The sequence below is a fragment of the Magnolia sinica genome, chromosome 8 (assembly GCF_029962835.1).
Source record: "Magnolia sinica isolate HGM2019 chromosome 8, MsV1, whole genome shotgun sequence".
Lineage (NCBI taxonomy): Eukaryota > Viridiplantae > Streptophyta > Magnoliopsida > Magnoliales > Magnoliaceae > Magnolia > Magnolia sinica.
Window position 1 is genome coordinate 64,921,503 of NC_080580.1, and position 5,887 is coordinate 64,927,389.

The following is a 5,887-nucleotide window of genomic DNA, read 5'->3' on the forward strand; positions in this document are numbered from 1 at the left end:
ATATGAGGCACATGGCTCACTAATGATGATCAGCACTGTCCAAACATTGTCCATGTAAATCAGCACTGCCCAAACATAATCTAGCACTGTCCAAACATTGTCCAGCACCGTCCAGTACAATCTGGACGGTGTGGATGAAATAAATACATCACGGTGGTCCCATGCTTACAAAACATATGGACGGCTTGAATAGATCACATACATCCGAGGTGGGTCCCAGCAAAAACAGATGGTTAACGAGGATATAAAACATTTACATTAGGGTGTGGCCACTGTCCAAAAGATCTGGACGGTACAGATATAATAAATACATCAATGTGGATCCCACCGACACGTGTGGGATGGGCCACGTGGCTAAAACACTTACATCAAGGTGGGTCCCGCCCATCCAGAACGGACAGACGGTATGGATAAAATCGATATCTCGTGGAATAAAACACATACACTAAGGTGGGTCCACACACGTGGCCGACCAATGATCTGGATTTGCCTCATTCTCTATGTAATGTCATAAAACGATCTCTGCCAAACAGCTGGATGCACATTCATCACATGTGGGGCTCCACAGATAGATGGTGTGGAGAAAACACACATCATGCATGTGGCCATCTGGACCGTCTAGGGCTTGACGGTCCTAGATGGATGGCACGGTAATACAACACATACATCACACGTGTGGTCCACCTAGACTGTCCAGGGCCTGATGGTCCTGGATGGACGGCATGGTAATACAACACATGCATCAATGTGGCCCACCGTCCAACCATCTAGACGGTGCGCTGACACTAGCCAATCCATTTCACAAGCAGGTGGGTCCCACGTGGGGCCCACCAGATATATATGTTATATATATATATATATATATATATATATATATATATATATATATATATATATATATATATAATATCATATAATATCATAATTTTATTTTTATTTATTATTTATTTTTTTTGAAACAGCGGCAGCAACGTCCAGGCTGTCCAGGGCCTGGATAAAATACCATTGTGCGTCCCTCATCACCGTCCATGGACAGACGGTGCGGGTACAGAATACATGCATGAAGATGGATCCCACCCCCACATGTGCCACACGTGTGGGGTGGGCCATGGCTTCAAATGGGTGGACGGTTTGAATATAACATACACCTCGTGATGGGGTCGGAACTTGCTGACGTTACTGGTAGTGGAGTCCACCATCCCCGCTTGTTGGACAGACGGCTGGGATGAATCCCACACATCACATGGGCTCCACATGGATGGGTTGCATACATCAGGTGCCCACAGCACCGTGCAAATGGTGTGGATGAAACAAATACATCACAATCAGGCCCACCTGAAAATGGGCAGCAAGGTGGGCCTCGGATGGACAGCGGCGTGGATAAAATACATTCATCATGGGGGGCCACACATCAAAAGGGAGAGAGAGAGAGAGAGAGAGAGAGAGTAGCGGAGGGACCCCGCCACTATGGGCCCCTCATACAAATCATACATCAAGATGGGTCCCACATATGTGGGCCCTCAAATCACAAATCAAATAATAAAATCACCTACCTTTGATCTTCTCGGACTCTTCCTTCCATCGATGTGATCCAGAGCTCTAAGGGGTGGATTTTAACAGATGAGATTGGCTTTGAAGGGTTGGATTGAGTGGTAGGGAGTGGCCACACAAAGCTCTCTCATGGAGCTTGCTTAGACGTGGGTTGCTCTCACGGAGCTTGGGAGAAAATGAGAGAGAGATGAGAGAGAGAGGTGATGTGAGTGATGGAGTGATGGGGAGGGGGATGGGTGAAGTGATGGAAAGTTGACTTTTGGGGATGGATAGTTGTACTTGGGGATGGGTGTGAGTGATGGGAGTGATGTAATGTGTACTTGACATTTGATGCGATGGATTCTCTCGGGATTGCAACGCGCCGTGTTTTCCTCGAACTGAACGCGGGACCCACATCTCCCAGCCCGGGTATCGCCTCGACACGCGAGACGCGGCGTCGGAACCGCGGCGATGATGCGGTCGCTAGGGTACAAGTCTCGGGTTGAGCCAACTCTAGAATACGGGATACGACTCAGGATCAGACGCAAACAACGATAACAGATCGTAGGTCACCGGAATTCGACCAAGAGGACCGCGGAAGCCTACGAAACAGTACGATATAGGATACGGGTCTTATAGGTGGGCCACACCATAGGAAAATGTTTACTATCATGCATAAACCCCTAAATTCAGTAGGCATGGCCCACTTGAGTTTTGGTATAGCCTAATTTTTGGGGCTACCCATTATCCTAGTGGAGCACGTTGGATGGGTGGATTGGATAGCATATTTACGCCATGTTGGGATCTCAACCATTTCCTGTGGTATGGCCCACCCAAGCTTAGGTTCAGCCTGAAATTCATGTACATCAAGTTGTTCCCGAGGCACACCCAAATCCATAGCTCAACTGGTAGACTGAATGGAGATACCTCGTTTCAACACTTGAGGTCTTGGTATCGATCCCTAGCAGGGGTGGCTAACATGGAGTGTGTGTACTGACATGGGTGTGTACTAACAAGCTGACGCAAAAAAATAAAAAATAAAAAGTTGTTCCCGAGGCACACTAGCAATTTTTTTAAATTGGAAATTGGTCTTTTGTTTTTCCAGCACTAAGGAAGAGGGATTCATTACTCGGTGATTTTATTAAATACCAGCTGAGTCAATAGTCTACTTGAATCGATTCATATAAAACCGGATAATGGACTCAGTAATCCGGCGTTTTTAAACTGAGGTGACTCGGCTGAGTTCCAACTTAAGTCAGCAGGTTTTGAATGCTGCTGTAAATGTAATGCTTTATTCTATGATGCAGCATATTAGGCAGCGGTTTTCTTGTTTCTACATTCTGTGGATCCTATCCCGATCTGTCCACCAGGTGGGCCCCACCATGAGGATCCCTGCACGAAAAGATCAGTTGTGGGTCCCTTGGCCAGGTGGTCCACAGTTCACGGAACAAATGGACAGGTTTTTACAAGCTGCCTGCTTGTTTATTCAAATTCGCCCACTTGATTAGTGGATTGGCCTGATCCTAGGATGATGGAAATACACCGATGTGACCCACCTGATGGACATTTGGATCTTACTCACATATGCCATGTCAGCATGATACAGAGATTGAAATTGCAGATTGGATTTTAACATTTCTATGTTTTTTTTTCTTCAATTGTGAATAAACAGCAACCTGGCTACGATATCATAGCGCAATTCATAATCGGATACATCATGCCCGGGAAGCCGATCGGGAATCTGCTTTTCAAGATCTATGGACGGATCAGCACCATCCATGCACTTTCTTTCTTATCCGATCTGAAACTAGGCCATTACATGAAAATCCCACCTCGGTGCATGTTTACAGCTCAGGTATGCTGAAAACCTCTTCAACTAATATATGAAGTCTCTTTCTTTTCAATTTCAGAAGAAGAATGTAATGAATACTCACAAGGGTAGCCACCCTGATTCCTACTATTGCAAGAGTGTGTGTCAGTTCTGGGCCATTCATCTGGTGGATCCCACTGTGTATGTTCCATGGCTTAAAAAACAGCTGGTCAATTCGTGGGGTGGGCCACACCTTTACGGAAAACGACCGGTGGTCAACAACATACACATAACTGGTAACCTGATCATCTGGGTCTTGAGGTAAGGCATGGTGGACCCACTAGATGAAGGCATGGATACCATGGTTTAAGAACTTTAAAATAAAACTTGACTCAACTCGCCTGAGTTGACTCACACTGACCAGATTTCACCAAGGAGAGAAACTCCAGAAAACTTTAAAAAATTCAAGTGAAACTCCAGAAAACCTTCATGGGGATGTTAGCAACGTGTCCAAAGCGTTTGAATAACAGATGGCGCACCCCATTATCAATCAGGGCCGTTCATTCAATAGTACCTTTTGGAGCAAGCCACGGTATAAGAATCATGCCAATCAGTTTATCTTAACCCTATGAATGAGGCTTCCAATTCTGTTTTTTTATGGGCCACAGATAGCATGGTTGGAATCATCAAATCAAAGTGCTACTGGTGGAATCGTATGCAATTTTAAGTGGGATCTATCAGATAGATGGTTCAAAATGATGATTGGACCTATTTTGTTTCTCTGGTCAATCTCGACAGTCCATTTTCCATGCTGTTGGTCGGATGCTTAGGATCACATGATTGGCGTGGATTTTGGCACCATGGCTTGTACCTAGTTGCATGCGAGTCACAAATTGCATGGTTACTTGGTTAGAATAAACAAACCAAATGGCTACTGGTGAAATCATAAGCAATTCAAAGTGTGATCTATCAAATAGATGGTTCAAGATGATGATCGGATTGATCTGGTTTCTTCGCTCAATCTCAACTGTCCATTTTCCATGTTGTTGATCGGATACTCAGGATCATACGATTTGTTTTTATATATATTTTTTGTGCTTTTAAACTATGCTGGATAAATCACACATTAAGTAGGGTTTGGTAGGTTAATTTCGGTTGTGTAATTCCATCTACTACTTTCGCAGCTAGCCGGGACGGTAATTTCAGGCACTGTCAACCTTGCAGTCGCATGGTGGATGCTTGGGAGCATCGAGAACATCTGCGACGTCGAAGCTCTCCATCCAGAAAGCCCATGGACGTGCCCAAAATTCACGGTCACATTCGACGCATCCGTCATATGGGGCCTCATTGGACCGAGGCGGCTGTTCGGGCCCGGCGGAATGTACAGGAACTTGGTCTGGCTATTCCTAATTGGAGAGGTCTTGCCCGTGCCCATTTGGATACTTAGCAAGATCTACCCGAGAAGAAATGGATTCCGTTGATCAACATACCAGTTATCTCCTACGGTTTTGCAGGAATGCCCACCTGCGACTCCCACCAACATAACAGTTATCTCATCACTGGGACCATCTTCAACTACTTCATTTTCTATCGGCGGCATTGGACGCCGGGACGGCGTTCATGGGTGTTCTTCTGTATTTCGCGCTGCAGAATCAGAATGTGAGCCTGAAGTGGTGGGGCACCGATGTGGACCATTGCCCATTGGCTAAATGCCCGACCGAACCCGGCATTTCCGTAAAAGGGTGCCCAGTTTTCTAGCCATCGATTTACATATCACACGGATGTGAACATGCAGATGATACATGGTGAGGAGCTTACTATTATCCCATGCATAATCTCACATTCCATGGGGGCCGTCGTAAACGTGTGTCGGGAATGCTCGTCTCGCTGGCCAGATCATGGGTGGTCCACCATCTGAAAATCACACCAAGATGATCTTAACCATTGGGTCAAGGAGTTGGTCTGGTTAAATAAAGTTGGCCAGCTGATTGAATTCAGTGTAGACAATTTAACTTCGAAATAACGGTTAGGATCATCCGATCAGTGCAGTTTTTGGGCTATGGCCCATTTGTGATAGGGTCCACTTGATGAACAGTCTAGATGTAGGATACTGCTAATGCATGTGGCCTGTGAGCTGCTCACTCTGTTGAGAGAATGGTACTGTGAGATGGCTGCCATTTTCAAGTGTATTGGTAACAATGCAACCTCTGCTTACTGAAGATTAGTTGTGAAGAAATGATAGTAGAAATCTATACATGGTACAGCTTGTTCTTTTTTCTTTTTACATGTGGGACCCACCAATGATGCATTTGTGGAATCCAGACCGTGGATCTTGTGCACCTCCTCTTGTTCACCGCACATCACAAATGCTACAGGGAGAGGTGGATGATCACGCCCAAAATCTATATATTGAAATGTTGTGGCCCACCTGTGTTTTAAACGGTTTGATTTTCAGGGTCCCTTCATCCTGGTGGGGCACGACCGTTGAACGGGTTAGATGGCATATATACAACATGGTGGACCCTACCCAACTGATGCCCCCCATTG

General features: G+C 45.6%; 1 pseudogene; it reads left to right on the forward strand.

Moving 5' to 3' along the window:
- LOC131253378 (oligopeptide transporter 3-like) overlaps nt 1-5,601 on the forward strand; it is a 34,271-nt pseudogene extending 28,670 nt beyond the window's left edge.
- Nucleotides 5,602-5,887: the final 286 nt, after the last annotated feature.